The 15,712-nt window shown below is 43.4% G+C and overlaps 1 protein-coding gene across 2 annotated transcripts in view; it reads right to left on the bottom strand.

Moving 5' to 3' along the window:
• GALNT10 (polypeptide N-acetylgalactosaminyltransferase 10) overlaps nt 1–15,712 on the bottom strand; it is a 224,058-nt gene that overhangs the window by 97,957 nt on the left and 110,389 nt on the right. The window lies entirely within an intron of this gene.

Here is a 15,712-nt window from a genome sequence, read left to right as displayed (position 1 = left end):
CACAGTTACTTAGTATCAGAAAATATCCAGCTGACGTTCAAACTTCTCTGACTTTTCTGTATCTTTTTAAAGCTGATTGTTAAAAACCAGGATCAAGACAAGGCTGACCCAGTGCCTTTAGTTGATGTGTCTCCTAGTCTCTTTTCCCCTTACCATTTATTTTGTTTAGGAAACCCGGTCATCTGTCCTAGAGTATTTTCCACAGTCTGCATTTTGCTTTCTGCATTGCTGTGGTGTCTCTCAACATGTTCCTCTGTCTGCCCCATGTTGGCTCCTGTAAACTGGTAGTGAGAGCTAGAGGCTTGACCTGATTTGATGAGGATATTCTGGCAGCCTCTTCATGGGTGCTAGTGCGTAGCAAAGAAGACCCAGCACAGTCAGAAATAAATAAAATTCTACTTAGTCATGGTGTATAATCCTTATAAGGTGCTTATATAATCCTTATGTATTGGTTTGCTAGTATTTTGTTGAGGATTTTTACATCTATATTTATAAGGGAAACTGGTCTGGAGTTTTCTTAGGCTTTTGTCTGGTTTTACATTTTAACTCTTTTGCTAAAAATCAGGGTTCTTAGCATCAACATTACTAGGCTATTTTTCCCTATAATATAATAATAGTTTTAGGAAAACAATACCAATATTATTGCTAACAACATGATGATAGAAAATTTAAGAATCTTTTCGTCTTTCGTTTCTTTTCATTGTTGGGGTATATTTCAATAGAGATATTAGAGATTTTCCCAGGGCCCAGAAAAGAGGAGCTGAAGACCAGGCAGGCCCAGAGGGAATGACAAAACTATCCACCTTGAGCCAGGTCTCTGGCACAACAGGTAGAAGTTGGGAGCCCAGAGGTAAAAGGCTTCATGCAAGGGGCTTCCACAAGGCTGCTAAGAAGTTTTTTGGGGGAAACTTGTGACATCTAGGACAATGAACATAACAAGAAAATATCTCCTTTCGTATGCCACTGCAATCCACTGTCTAAATAAGCCCGGATCTCCTTGCAACGTACTGGTGGTCCAGTGGTTAAGAATCCACCTGCCAATGCAGGGGACATGGGTTCAATCCCTGGTCTGGGAAGATCTCATATGCCATGAGGCGACGAGGCCTGTGAACCACAACTACTGAGCCCGTGTGCCTTAGAGCCTGTGCTCCGCAATAAGAGAAGCCACTGCAATGAGAAGCCTGCACGCCGCAACTACAGAATATCCCCTACTCATTGCAACTAGTAAAAGCCCACACACAGCAACAAAAACCCAGCGCGACCAAAAATACACAAATAAATAGACAGTAAAGGGGCTGGTAGATGGAGAGAGGGATGAATGTGTATGTGATAAAATCATTAGGGGAAGGTTAATCACAGAATCTAGTCAGGAGAAAATTGAATGTCCCGTGTGCAATTCTTTCAAGCTTTCCGTATGTTTGATAATTTTCAGAAAGAAGCGTTGGGAGGGAAAAACAGGTCAGGGTCAACTGTCTCCTCAGCTTTAAATCCTACCTCTCCTAGAGGCATCAAGGGAAGCTAGGGGGTGGGACGGGGCAGGACTGACCCTGTGGTGTTTGGCTGTGAGCCCAGTTTCAGCTGCATGGACAGGGTGCCCCTAATTCTGGCAGTCCAGTTTTGATGAACAGGCCAGTTTTTCTTTCTACTTGCAATCTCTGGACTTCTTTTATACCTCTTCCTGTTCATCCATCTGGCTGGACTGCTTTTATCGAGGCCCCACACAGCCTTCCTCCACCCCTTCCCCCACTTCTCTAACCCCTTTGATCATTTCAGCCAGCCTTCTGGGGGAACCTTCTTCAACTTCATTATGTTGGCTTTCACCAATAAAGGAAAGCATCTCTTCTTAAAAAGCCCTTTCGGTTAATTTGTCTGAATCCTCTGCGGCCAAGAAAGGCGCTATCTAGTTTTCTACAAAAGTTCCTGCTTTCCATCCAATTTCACAGGAGGCTCACTCGATTGAAGCAGGGTTGGAAGCGGGGCTAGCTGTAATAAACCGCTGGAGTCCATGGAGAGAAATACAATAGAGCTATTACTCAGCAGAGAGCCCTGGCTTTCTTGAACCCCAGAGTTGGGCCCCACAGCCTACGGGTAGACACACCATCATATACTAAAGGAAGTAGACAGAGCCATAACAGACTAAATTCACTTCTAATTTAACCCAATCTTGGAATCAAAGATTATTCAGAACTTAAAAAAAGGCTCAGACTTGACCATGTGCTTTTTTGGGGGGGGGGGAGGGGTGGTTTACTCTTTTTCTCCTTCCTCTATTCACTTACTTATTTATTTACTAAATAAACACAAAATGGCATTTCGGCATGGGCACTCATCATTAGTTTGGTCCCAGTTTAGTAGAGTTTCTTGGTTTAAATAGAAAATTATATGACATGTTGAAATGAATCTCTCCAGTATCCCGCAGAAAACGTGGTTCCACAGACTTGCCCACAGTCCACCTCCCTGCTGGGAGTTCATAGGAGAAGCCCCAGTTCTCCTCAGATTGCAGCAGACAGAGGGGGAATGGGGGTGGCAGGGAGGAGGAGAGAAGGCCATCCTGTGACGTCCTCATCTTACTTGTCCCCTTTAAGACCTGTCTGAGTGTTGTGTCTTAGGATCTCAACACTGGATGGTACAGGACACCCGGTCCTTTTGTGTGTGATAAACAGGAAGTACCCTTCACCTGATGGCCTTCAGAGAGTGGTCTCTGGCAAGCGGAAGCCAGGGCACTGCTCCCAATGCAGAGGCTGGTTTTGGCTCTGATCAGACAGTAATAATCTCTGCCTTCCCCTGGTTCATCATGCCTGAGGGTTTACAGAACACCCTCCTTTCTCTCGTCTCCAAGCTGTATCAACTCCTGGGAGGGAGACAAACTGGGCAGTGCTAACCCCCTTCTTTACCTGGGGAATATGGAGCCCTGAGAGGAGAGTAACTTGGGCCCAAACCTCAAATCTAGAGTGTATGTACCTAAAATAATGCTTACAATATCTTTCCTGATGACAAAAGTGGTAACTGCTTAGAATGAGAAGCTGGAAAACACAGAAAGGCTAAAAGACAACTGCTAAGGCCGGCAACATCCTGACGCCAGGGGCTGACTTCCGTGCAACATTCAGGGCGTGTCTTCCTCAGTGCTCTTCTCTGAACACATATTAGCTTCTACAACGTGGCACACGGCACACTGACTTGATGGCTCTAGGTCCCCGTGGGCTCCCAGATATAGCGTGGCCTCCTGAGATGCCGGAGAGAGGCCCCCTGGGGGCAGGAGAGGGCAGAGTGATGCCCTCACGAAGGGTCAAAGCAGGGACATGTGACACTTGCGTCACACGACATCAGGGGTGGTGCCCTCATGGCTCAGTATTTCTGGTCTCAGAAGACACCACAGAGGAAGAGGTCCCTGTGCGTTTCAAACCTGACGACTATGAGCTGAGTGCAAAATATCCCACCCCTTGCCCAAGCACTTCTTCCGCCATCTGATTCACAGTCTAATGAGGCCCCAACCCTGACAGGACAAAGTTCAGTTAGACATGCACAGCATGAGAACAAAGAGGCATGGTCGGGGGTGTTCCCTAACACACTTTGAAATGGTGAAGAGAGCAGAAACAAAGTGAATGTCCATCAGTGGGGGCATATTAAATAAGTGATGAAAAATTCAAACTATAGAGTACTGACAGCAGTTAAAAATAAGGTAGAAGATGACAATGATGATAATGGACTATATCTGCTAAGGGTTTTCATTATGTTAGGCAAGGTTGTAAGCACTTTATATGCATTAACTATTTAATTGTCACAATGCTCTTACAAGGTAGAGCATCATTATGGGAATGATGGGAATATCATTATTCCCATTACAACGAGGAGGAAACAAGGCAGAGAGGTGAAACAGTTGGTGGTGGCTAGAACCAAGATTTAAAGCCATCTGCCCTGTGTACATAAATATTTCCACAGGGATAGTATACTATTAATCGCACAGACAAAAAGAAGAATGAAGAGACTAAAAAACAAAAGCTGAGGAAACTAAGTAGGAGACTGAAGTCCGGGCTTCTGGTTTCTGCTCTGCTGTGCAACATTCCGAATCACTTCTTGCCGATTCCAAGTTCCTCTTCTGTTGATAAAGGAGCTGGACAAAGAGTAAGTCTGGCATGCCTGCTCTGTATTTCTTCTCCTTCTTTTGGTAAGAGCATCCTGATTTCCCTTGTGGAATTTCCCACGTGATTCCACAGGGTTTGAGAGAAGTCCTTGTCTTGCCTTGAGGGTGGGCAAGAGGGCCTGGCTCAGCCAACTGCAGCTCCTAAGCCCTGTGGTTGTTTGAGGGGTGGGCACTCAAAAACCAGAAAAAACTGTGGCTGAGACAGCTGGGAGAGAGGGACGCTTTTTTTTTTTTTCTGTAAATGAACATGGAAGGATGGAAGTCTGGTCTGCCTGAGGCCACCATACAGTCTGTTCCCCATGTTAAAATGAAGTTACTGCTGCTGCTGCTAAGTCACTTCAGTCGTGTCCGACCCCATAGACGGCAGCCCACCAGGCTCCCTCGTCCCTGGGATTCTCCAGGCAAGAACACTGGAGTTGGTTGCCATTTCTTTCTCCAATGCATGAAAGTGAAAAGGGAAAGTGAAGTTGCTCAGTCATGTCCGACCCTTAGCGACCCCATGGACTGCAGCCCATGAGGCTCCTCCTTAGCAGAACAGAAAACAGAGCCAAGAGAGGTTCCTGTTGGCATCATTTAGGGATCTAGATCCAGCGATGGCTGCAGCCAATGTCTACTCCTGGCCTTTTCAGTTACACAAGTAAATACGCTGTTTTTTCTTCAATCAGTTTGAGTTAGGCTTCTGTCAGTTGTAACTATTGGGTTGGCCAAAAAGTTTGTTCAGTTAGGAAATATGTTGTTCAATACACTTCTTGATGATAATGAAAAATGTGCCTTTTATTTTTACTTAAAACCGAATGAATTTTTTGCCAACCCAATATAAGACTCTTGCTTATGTAGCTAAATAATTTCTAAGCCCTGTCAGCCACATGCATCTGTTGTGGACCTCAGGCTATTGAAGGACAGAAGCAGAAACCGGTCTGAGGTATCCTCTCTGACCTGAAGGGGGCAGCCTCTCTCCTGCTGCAGGAAGAGAACTTTGTTCACTCACTGACTAGGAGAAAGTGGCCTGGACAGAGGGCTGTGGAGGGGAATGGGAGGCAGTGAGAGGACTCATCTACGACTGAGCAGCCCCCAGTTTAATATTCCCTAAAGGCTTCTGAGCCCTTGGGCATGAAATGGCCCTTAAGATGCACCCTCAGGGCTTAATGCTGGAGCACTAGAATTAAAAAAAAAAGAAATCAAAGGGAAGCATTTCAAAAATTTCTTCGAGTCAACCTTGAAAAAGAACAATCCAATCATTCTGAAGGGAACTATATTTTTAAAAAACCCATATATATTTGCAGGGCAGCAAAGGAGACACAGACATAGAGAAAAGACTTGTGCACACAGTGGGGGAAGGAGGGCAGGATGATTTGAGAAAGCAGCTGAAACACGTGTATGACCATAGGTAAAATATGCAGCCATGGGAAGCTGCTGTAGGACGCGGGGAACCCAAACTCGGTGCTCCATGACAGCCTAGAGGGGTGGTATGGGGTAAGGGCTGGGAGGGAGGTTCAGGAGGGAGGGGACATATGTATACCTATGGTTGATTCATGTGGATGTATCGCAGAAACCAACACATTATTGTAAGTAATTATCCTCCAATTAAAAATAAAATAAAAACATTTAACTCCCTAACACTGGACACTATCCACTGCCTAGAGGCAGAAGCAGAGCCTGGACCCAAGGGCAGCTAATCCATTGACTTGTCTGTGGTTGATGGTTTAGCAAGAAATCTGTGTCCAACTGGGGTTCACCAGGTCAATCAAATTCTCTTTCTTGGCTATACAACCTTGACATATAGAAAGGCAGTCCCAGAGATAATGAGAGGAGCAGACGCAGAGCTACATGGAGAAAAGCTAAGGCTTCTTAACAAAGGGATCCAGAAATTTCTGCTGCTGAGATCTTAAGAAAACCTGGTGGCTGGGTTTAGAAAGTCCTTCGTATTTCAGGCCCCGAGAGACGCGGCAGTGCCACAGCTTCCCCTGCTCCTCCTGGAGAGCCTCGCTGGCTTTTTCCACATTCCCGCTTCCCTTTATTGCCCTTGTCTCCTTGCAGAGGAGTCCCCATTAACTGAAGTAACTGTGCAGCCAGTAAAAAGTCTATTCCCTGGAGTAAAAAACAAGCAGCCAGACATTGTACTAGAACTAGATGAAGTGTTCTTAATTTTTCTTTATAACTTTGAAAAGAATGGACTCTTTTAGAATTAAGATTTCTAATTTCTCCAGAAAAATCATGAATATGGAGATTTGGACTTCCAGAGCATGGACACTAAGACTGCTGGGGCACACAGTTACTGTTTCATATGATTAGCAATGCCTTATCAATACCGTGCCAACTGGGCTACCTTGACATCAGGAAAATTACCTGTAGACCACAGCATTTCACCACCACTATGCTCTGCACACTACAGACAGCAAACCGTTCTTCGATGATTACAAGGGTGAGTCTTTTTTTAAAGGAATGATCATTTAGAAAATCCTGTGGAGTAACTCTATTGTTTGAAAGTTCCCAGTGCTTGTACTCTTAGATAAACAATCTTCTTCTAGAAATGGGCAACATTTTAGCCATTTCTCATGGCAGCTAACCCAACATGCCTTCCTCCACCAAACACATGTCTAGATGAGGCTTGTTGAGAGCTGATTTGTATGTTTTGGGGGAGGTAGAAGACAGCACCTTTCGGAATTGAGGAACAAGGCAAAGGCACTGCTCCCAGGCTATGTGCACAGCTTCAATGTGAAAAGTCAATGAGAAGAACTGAATATGAAGACTGGAAGGGCCTGACCCTCATCCTGTTTGCACTTAGTTTTGCAGATGAGGAAACTGAGGCCCATAATAGGGAGGGACCCTCCCAGGGTCACAAAGTGAGACGGCAAACCCATATATCAAATAGTGGGTACTTTCTAAGGCAGAAACTGCAGGTGTCGTAAGGGAAGGGGCATAAGCTGAAGAGACCCTCAAATCTGGGTTCAAATCTCACCTTATATACTTAGCAGTGGGTCACTTTGCGAAGGTCATGGCCTCCCTAAGCCTGTTTCCACATGGATAAAATAGGGATATAACTCCTTCCTAATTAAGGCTGTCCCAAGGAATAAAAGAGATACCATATGTGAATGCACCTGGTACAGCATCTGGCTCAGAAAACTGATTTCTCACCTCCCTGAGGCCACAGTGTAGGTCATTTTCCAGCACACGGTTTAGCTTCAAAATTCTGAAATTCTCCCTTCTCTACTTTGTATGTAGAAGACAGTCCCTTATAATACAACAGTCTCAGAAACACTTGTCTTATGGGCTCTGGAGCCCCCAAGAAGCTTTGTGAAAGTTATAAATAGCTCCAGGCTCTGGAACAAAAGGAAGAAACTGGGTCTTAGTGGGCGGAGTGTGCAAAGCTCCTGCCCTGCATCCTCATCATCACTCCAGACGCAGGTCTGTGGCCTCTCCCCACACACTGACAGCAAGCCTTCCCTCCGCAGCAGGGGCTTGGCTCCCCAGCCCTCCTCTCTCACTCTGCGGGGGATAAGACAGGGGTGCGTTTCTCTTTAACACAGTCTGGCTGGAAGCAGAGGAGCTGGAAAATGAGTGCGACAACATGTGCCGAGGCTGACAACTTTATAAAGGTCCTTTTCCGTTCAAGGCAGGCTTTGCAGCACCCACCTGCTCTTCCCTCCTCTCAACAGTTTAGAGAATCACAAAAGTTATTAGTATTAATTAGGTACCTCTAAACCACCAGTTCATCACCAGTTTTGTGCCCACCTAACCTGCCCCAAGAAGTAGAGGAAATAGAGGAAACAACAGAATGGGAAAGACTAGAGATCTCTTCAAGAAAATAAGAGATACCAAGGGAACATTTCATGCAAAGATGGGCTCGATAAAGGACAGAAATGGTATGCACCTAACAGAAGCAGAAGATATTAAGAAAAGGTGGCAAGAATACACAGAAGAACTGTACAAAAAAGAGCTTCACGACCCAGATAATCACGATGGTGTGATCACTCACCTAGAGCCAGGCATGCTGGAATGTAAAGTCAAGTGGGCCTTAGAAAGCATCACTATGAACAAAGCTAGTGGAGGTGATGGAATTCCAGTTGAGCTATTTCAAATCCTGACAGATGATGCTGTGAAAGTGCTGCACTCCATATGCCAGCAAATTTGGAAAACTCAGCAGTGGCCATAGGACTGGAAAAGGTCAGTTCTCATTCCAATCCCAAAGAAAGACAATCTCAAAGAATGCTCAAACTACCGCACAATTGCACTCATCTCATACACTAGTAATGCTCAAAATTCTCCAAGCCAGGCTTCAGCAGTACGTGAACCATGAACTTCCTGATGTTCAAGCTGGTTTTAGAAAAGGCAGAGGAACCAGAGATCAAATTGCCAACATCTGATGGATCATGGAAAAAGCAAGAGGGTTCCAGAAAAACATCTATTTCTGCTTTATTGACTATGCCAAAGCCTTTGACTGTGGATCACAATAAACTGTGGGAAATTCTGAAAGAGATGGGAATACCAGACCACCTGACCTGCCTCTTGAGAAACCTATATGCAGGTCAGGAAGCAACAGTTAGAACTGGACATGGAACAACAGACTGGTTCCAAATAGGAAAAGGAGTATGTCAAAGCTGTATATTGTCACCCTGCTTATTTAACTTATATGCAGAGTAAGTACATCATGAGAAATGCTGGGCTGGAAGAAGCACAAGCTGGAATCAAGATTGCTGGGAGAAATATCAATAACCTCAGATATGCAGATGACACCACCCTTATGGCAGAAAGTGAAGAGGAACTCAAAAGCCTCTTGATGAAAGTGAAAGTGGAGAGTGAAAAAGTTGGCTTAAAGCTCAACATTCAGAAAACTAAGATCATGACATCTGGTCCCATCACTTCATGGCAAATAGATGGGGAGACAGTGGAAACAGTGTCAGACTTTATTTTTTTGAGCTCCAAAATCACTGCAGATGGTGATTGCAGCCAGGAAATTAAAAGACGCTTACTCATTGGAAGGAAAGTTATGACCAACCTAGATAGCATATTCAAAAGCAGAGATATTATCTTGCCAACAAAAGTCTGTCTAGTCAAGGCTATAGTTTTTCCAGTGGTCATGTATGGATGTGAGAGTTGGACTGTGAAGAAGGCTGAGTGCCGAAGAATTGATGCTTTTGAACTGTGGTGTTGGAGAAGACTCTTGCGAGTCCCTTGGACTGCAAGGAGATCCAACCAGTCCATTCTAAAGGAGATCAGCCCTGGGTGTTCATTGGAAGGACTGATGCTGAAGCTGAAACTCCAATACTTTGGCCACCTCATGTGAAGAGTTGACTCATTGGAAAAGACCTTGATGCTGGGAAGGATTGGGGGCAGGAGGAGAAGGGGATGGCAGAGGATGAGATGGCTGGATGGCATCACCGACTTGATGGACATGAGTTTGAGTGAAATCTGGGAGTTGGTGTTGTACAGGGAGGCCTGGTGTGCTGTGATTCATGGGGTCGCAAAGAGTTGGACACGACTGAGCAACTGAACTGAACTGAACCGAACCTGCTCCAGAGACTTCAAATACAAGCAATATTTAAATATCTTGGTTTGTGCAGTTTTGGCTTCTCCCTTTGAACTCACATTTTAGAAAACCCTTTGCTCAGATCAGATCTAGTTTCGAGATAGGTGTAAAAACAACAACAATAACAAAAAAAATTTTTTTAAGTACATAGCAAAATCCAACAGTTTCTTCCCTCAGTTCTCCTACATGCTAAAACTGATCCTTCTGCAAATATAACACGCAGTGTGTACCAAGCACTCAAACTTTAAACATGGGCTGACAGCAGGAAGGGGGAACTCTCGTTATCAATGCAGTATGGGAGGTCAAGATGCCTGGAACTGTCAGCATGAAATAACAAACCATAAGGACCACACCTCCCCTTAGATGCCAAATGCCAGGTGAACATGGTTAAGGAGGAAAAGGGCTTTAATGTCAAGATTCTTCATGATTCATGAAAGGAGAAAAGAAGGAACCAAACTGAAGGAAACATGTTCAAGGATGTTTCTGCCTAGGTTTCCAGAATGGAAACAACATGTATGCCTGTCAACAAAGGAATGGTTGAATTGATGAGATTCCTGAGTAATATTACTCAGGTATTAGAAATGTCTATTAGAAATGTCTTGGAGATGTGACCATAGTGAAAAAGTTACATGTAGAATAAAATACATATAGTGTGACCACATTTTTGTGGGGGAAAAACCCCAAAACAAAAACCCCCAAAGCTCTTGCTATGTCTATATATGTTATATAAGCAAATGAAACATCTACAGAATGCTAAATTGTTAACATTCTCTACCAGGCAGATTTCAGGTTGGAGGTGGGTGGCAGTACTATTGAATTCATCCCCTAAAAAAGGTGTGGAGAAGGAGGCTTATAACCAGGTGGGAGTTCCATTCTAGTCTCTGTAACGGTGCTCCTAAATGAGCTGCTTTGCCTGTCTTATCATCATGCTGCCCTCGATAGCATCTTAATGAAGGGAGAGAATTGATAATTGCCTTTATCTTCCAGTCATTATTCTCTTTTTCCTTAAATTCCTGCGAGGCCAATACCACTTAGAAATCAAACCTATCTCTGTAACCACTTTCACTGAGGGCAATTTATCTGCTCCTGGACAAGCATCTGTTACCTTCAGCAGAGGGAGTGAACAGCAATTCGAGTAGTGTCTGGGCTGCGTCCATTTATCTAGCCAACCTTGCTCACTACACCTGGCCCAAGAACCTTCACGCACAAAATATTTGAATTTAAAAATGTCTCCTTCCTTCCCCCTGAGGAATGGGTTTCAGTCTTAGCAGAAGCAGCACAGGCTAGGATCCAGGTTTGAGTCTCCTGTGCCTTCTATGGGCCATGTGAACTGGAGCAGAGAACTCACCTTCCCTGAGGTTCAGTACGTGCATCTGTAAAATGGACCAGCAGTCCCTCTAGACACCCATGATTTCAGAGAGGCCAGAATCTCAGAAAGAGTTGTGACAGAGTTTTTGTAAATGACAAGATGATGTCGAAACATAAAGGAGAGAAAAATATCATCACCCCAAACCTCAAGGTGGGCACAGGTGAGCTGAGAGGCTGGTGGGGCCCTCAGCACAAGGCCTGGTGCACAAGCACTCGGATAAACGGCAGGTGTTGCTATTATCCATGGAGGATGCAGCATCCATTTCAAGACGACTTAGAAAATGCATCCGTTTGCAGAAATGGTAAAAGAACACAAACCACACAGCAGCTCACGTGGATGTTGAGTGATTTTCGTCCATCATAAATCGTAGGGGTACAGGCCCATTTGACTTTCAGTTGACAGGCAGCCATTTTTGTGTGTAAGCCATTTATCTCTGTAATTTCAACACAAGGGCTGAATTCACTGAGCTCTGTTTTAAAAATTACAGAAAAGAAGTCAATCTGAGAAATGTTATTGGCTGCCATTTCATCTTTAGATGTATGAGCACCTTTAAATTCCAATATTAGGTCTGATGGATCAATAACTGTTGTCATGGAAGGAACACTATTGTTCAGAAGAGAGAAATTTAATTTCAGAGGAGAGACGACTGAAGTTTCCTGAAGAATCAGTGATGCTACAGAGAAACCTGAACTTTTTCCTTTCCCGGCTCACAAATCATTCAGGCTAACAGTCTCTTTCTACTCCCGCTGCTCCTCCCTACACGACTGCCTTGCTAACAACCTGGCAAACTAGGGATTCCGGGTCGCTCTCGTCCTGAGCATCTCTGGGGCGCCAATCGTACATTCAAGCACCCCATTACGCAAGTGTCAAGTGAGATTTCTTCACCACACAAATCATGATAAGAACGGGAAGAACTGCTAATACATACTAAATATATCTTCCAAGCCTGTCACTGTTGTATACAGGGCCTGACATACTTCCTGGCGCTGTAGAGAGTGAGAGAGGGGTATGAACAGACAAACTCCAGCCATTCCAACCATTGTATTTAGATGGCGGAAGGTGTGCGCCACCCTCACCACCCAAACTCTCACCCTGCACACCACACCACAGGCCACAGCTGACCTTGGGTCATTTTTAGATTTACTATCTGTTATGCCTCAGGCATTTCTTGCTAGTCAAGGAAAGAGAGTTAATTAAAACCACAATGTAATATATAGTATAATCAGAAAAGGATCCCATCACCATTTTCATTTTTCACAACGCAAATGGCATCAATTTATTCAACTGCCTACTTGACATCCTCATTTGGATGTTTTAAGAACATCTTAACCTTGACTGAAATACAAATCTTGATTTTCCCCCAAGCCTGTTCTTTCCAGTCTGTAAATGGCAACTCCATCTCCCCAGCCGCTCTAGCCAAAAGCCTCAGTGCTATCCTTGACTCCTTTCTTTTTCTTCTATCCATACGGTCTGTAAGTAAATTCTGTCGTCTGCATCTTCCAAGTACATTTAGAGAGTGGCCCCTGGTAATCTCTACTCCCACTGTGGTCCGACTCACTGTCACTGTAATATACCCCAACTAGTCTCCCTGTCACTATCCTTGGCTGCCTCGGTCTAGTCTAACATAGCAACCAAAGAGATCCTTTGAAAATGAAAATCAGATCCAGGTGCTCTTGGCTCAAAACCTTCCAAGGCTTCCCATCTTACTCACTTCAGTAAAAGCCAAAGCCCCACCAACAGTTGAAGCTCCGATACTCTGGCCACCTGATGCAAAGAGCCAACTCACTGGAAAGAACCCTGATGCTGGGAAAGATTGAGGGCAGGAGGAGAAGGGGATGACAGAGGATGAGATGATTGGACGGCATCATCGACTCAATGGACATGAGTTTGAGCAAACTCCGGGAGATGGTGAAGGACTGGGAAGCCTGGCCTGCTGCAGTCCATGGGGTCACAAAGAGTTGTAACAACTTAGCAACTGAACAGTAACAACAAAGCCTCACCATGACTCTGGCACTCCTCCAGCCTCGCTTTGCATCACTCTCCTCCCGGCTCACTGGGCACCGCAGCCAAGCATGATGGTCTCAGGGTCTTTGTACTTGTTTCCTCTGCCTGCAGGACTCTTCCCCCAGTTAACTGCTTTACTAGGCCCCTCGCTTCTTCATTTCTATGTTCGTATGTCACCTTATCAGCGAAGCATTCCCTGACCACTGAAATAAAATACGCCTTATTCCCATCACTTTCCCTACTTCCCATCTTGCTTCTTTCTTCTCCCGTATCACTAAAAAATTAGTATGTTAGTTTGTTTGTTTATGACCTCCCCTGCCCAGTAGAATGTAAGCTCTAGGATGGGAAATATAAGCCTATTTTGTTCATTGCTGTTTTCCCCAAGGACTAGCCTACACAAGAAGCACACATGATAGGCACACAATAAATATTTGAACTAATGAATGAATGACTTGCAGAGATAGTTTTAATTGGCTAATAGCCTTGAGATCTCTTCAAGGCAGGGACAGACATTTGATCATATCAATATAAATGAATAGGAGCAGGCTGCATCTTAGGTGGGCTACAGATTGGGGATGGAGGAGTGAGAAAGGAGCCCCTAACACACATACACGGTTACCTTAAATTCCTGATTTAATTAGCTCTAGATACTTTCATGAGGCGTCTATGCAGCAGGAGCCCAAGAACACAGAAGCTCTGCCAAAAGCTTCCCTTGGTCTCCAGGGTAATGCACAACTGGTGATGCCTTCTGGGCCAGGAAACCTCAACTCTTTTATATCCCTGGCCTTTCCTGCTTGGGCTCACATCCCTGTCTGTTTCTGGGAATATTTATAAACATCAGGCTTTCCTGTCTCTCACGCCCCAGCAACATCAAGGCCACACAATCATGGGAGGAAGCTGGTGGTCCCTCAATAGGACCTAAGCTGCTAGCTCTCCTGCGCCCAGGGAGCCGTTTCCCCTCAGTGCTCTCCCTCTTCTTGATTCCCTATCCTTTTATCTGGATGTTGTGGGTAATGCAACAGTCAGCAAACCATGAGAACAAATCCATTTCCAACTAAATTCTATTATTTCTAATTTTTTGGTGGAGTGTTTAGGGTTTTCTATACATAAAGTAATGTCATCTGCAAATGGTGACAGTTTTACTTCTTCCTTTCCATTCTGAATGACTTTTTTCTCTTTTTCTTGCCTAATTGCTCTATCTAGGGCTTCAATACAATGCTGAATAAGAATGGCAAGAACGGGTATCTTTGCCTTGTTCCTGATTTTAGAGATAGCGTTTAACTTTTCATTATTGAGTAAGATATTAGTTGTGCATTTGTCACATATGGCCTTTATTATGTTGAGATACATCCCTTTTATACCCACTTTTGAGATTTTGTTTAATCATAAATGGGTGCTGAATCTTGTCAAAGGCTTTTTTTGCATCTATGGAGATGATCATACAGATTTTATCCTTCATTTTGTTAATGAGAATCACACTGATTGATTTGTGGATGTTGAACCATCTTTGCATCCCTGGAATAAATCCCACTCAATCACACAGATCCTTCTGAACTATTATTGAGTCTGGTTTGTTAATATTTCACTGAGGATTTTTACGTCTATGTTAATGAGAGATATTGGTCCGTAATTTTCTTTTTTGTGTTGTCTTTGTTTGGTTTTAGCATCAGGGTAATGCTGGCTCCACAATGACGTGAAATATACTCCATCCTTTTTAATATTTTGGGAGAATTGTGTAGAATTTGTATTGTTTCTTAATTTCGGGAGGAGGAATTCACCATGGAACCTATTTGGGCCTGGAGTTTACTTTGTGGGAAGGTTCTTAATATAATTCCAGTTTCTTTACTAGATATTGTCATTTAGTCGCTCAGTTGTGTCTGACTCTTGCAAGCCCATGGACTGTGACCTGCCAGGCTCCCATATAGGGTTATTTAAATGAATTATTTCTTCCTGAGTAAGCTTTGGTAGTTTGTGTCTTTCAAGGAATTTGTCATTTCATCTAAAAGTTGCTGAATCTATAGGAATTAAGTTGTCTAGAACATTATTTTCTCTTAATAGTAATAGAATCTGTAGTTATGTCACCTTTCTCATTATTGATATTGTTAATTTGTGTCTTTTTTTCCCTTATCAGTCTGGTTAGATGTTAATCAATTTAATTGACCATCTCAAAGAACCATCTTTTAGGTTCATTGATTTTTTTCTATTGGTTTTCTATTTCTATTTCATTGATCTCTGCTTTGATCTTTTAAAAACATTTCCTTTCTTCTGTTTATTGCAGATTAACTTACTCTTTCTAGTTTTTAAAGTAGAAGCTGATGTCATCAATTTGAGACCATTCTTCTTTTCCAATAAAGGTATTTAATGCTACAAATTTCTTCTTACATGCTACTTCAGTGACATCTCATAAATTCAGATACATTCAGTTTCCATTATCCTTCAATTCAAAATACTTTCTAATTTTCCTTTTGATTTCTTCTTTGACCCAACTGTTATTCCTGAATTATATAGCTTTCAAACATTTAGAAATTCTAAAGGAATATTCTATTATTGGTTTCAACATTTATTTTAACTGTGGTCAGAGAACATAATTTGTATCCCTTGAACCCGTTTAAATTTATGAAGACTTGTTTTCTGGTCATGAATATAGTCTATCTTGGTAAATGTTCTGTATGCA

Source organism: Bubalus kerabau, chromosome 1 (assembly GCF_029407905.1).
Source record: "Bubalus kerabau isolate K-KA32 ecotype Philippines breed swamp buffalo chromosome 1, PCC_UOA_SB_1v2, whole genome shotgun sequence".
Lineage (NCBI taxonomy): Eukaryota > Metazoa > Chordata > Mammalia > Artiodactyla > Bovidae > Bubalus > Bubalus kerabau.
The sequence above is the reverse complement of the archived record's forward strand: the minus strand, read 5'-3'. Positions and strand labels throughout refer to the sequence as shown.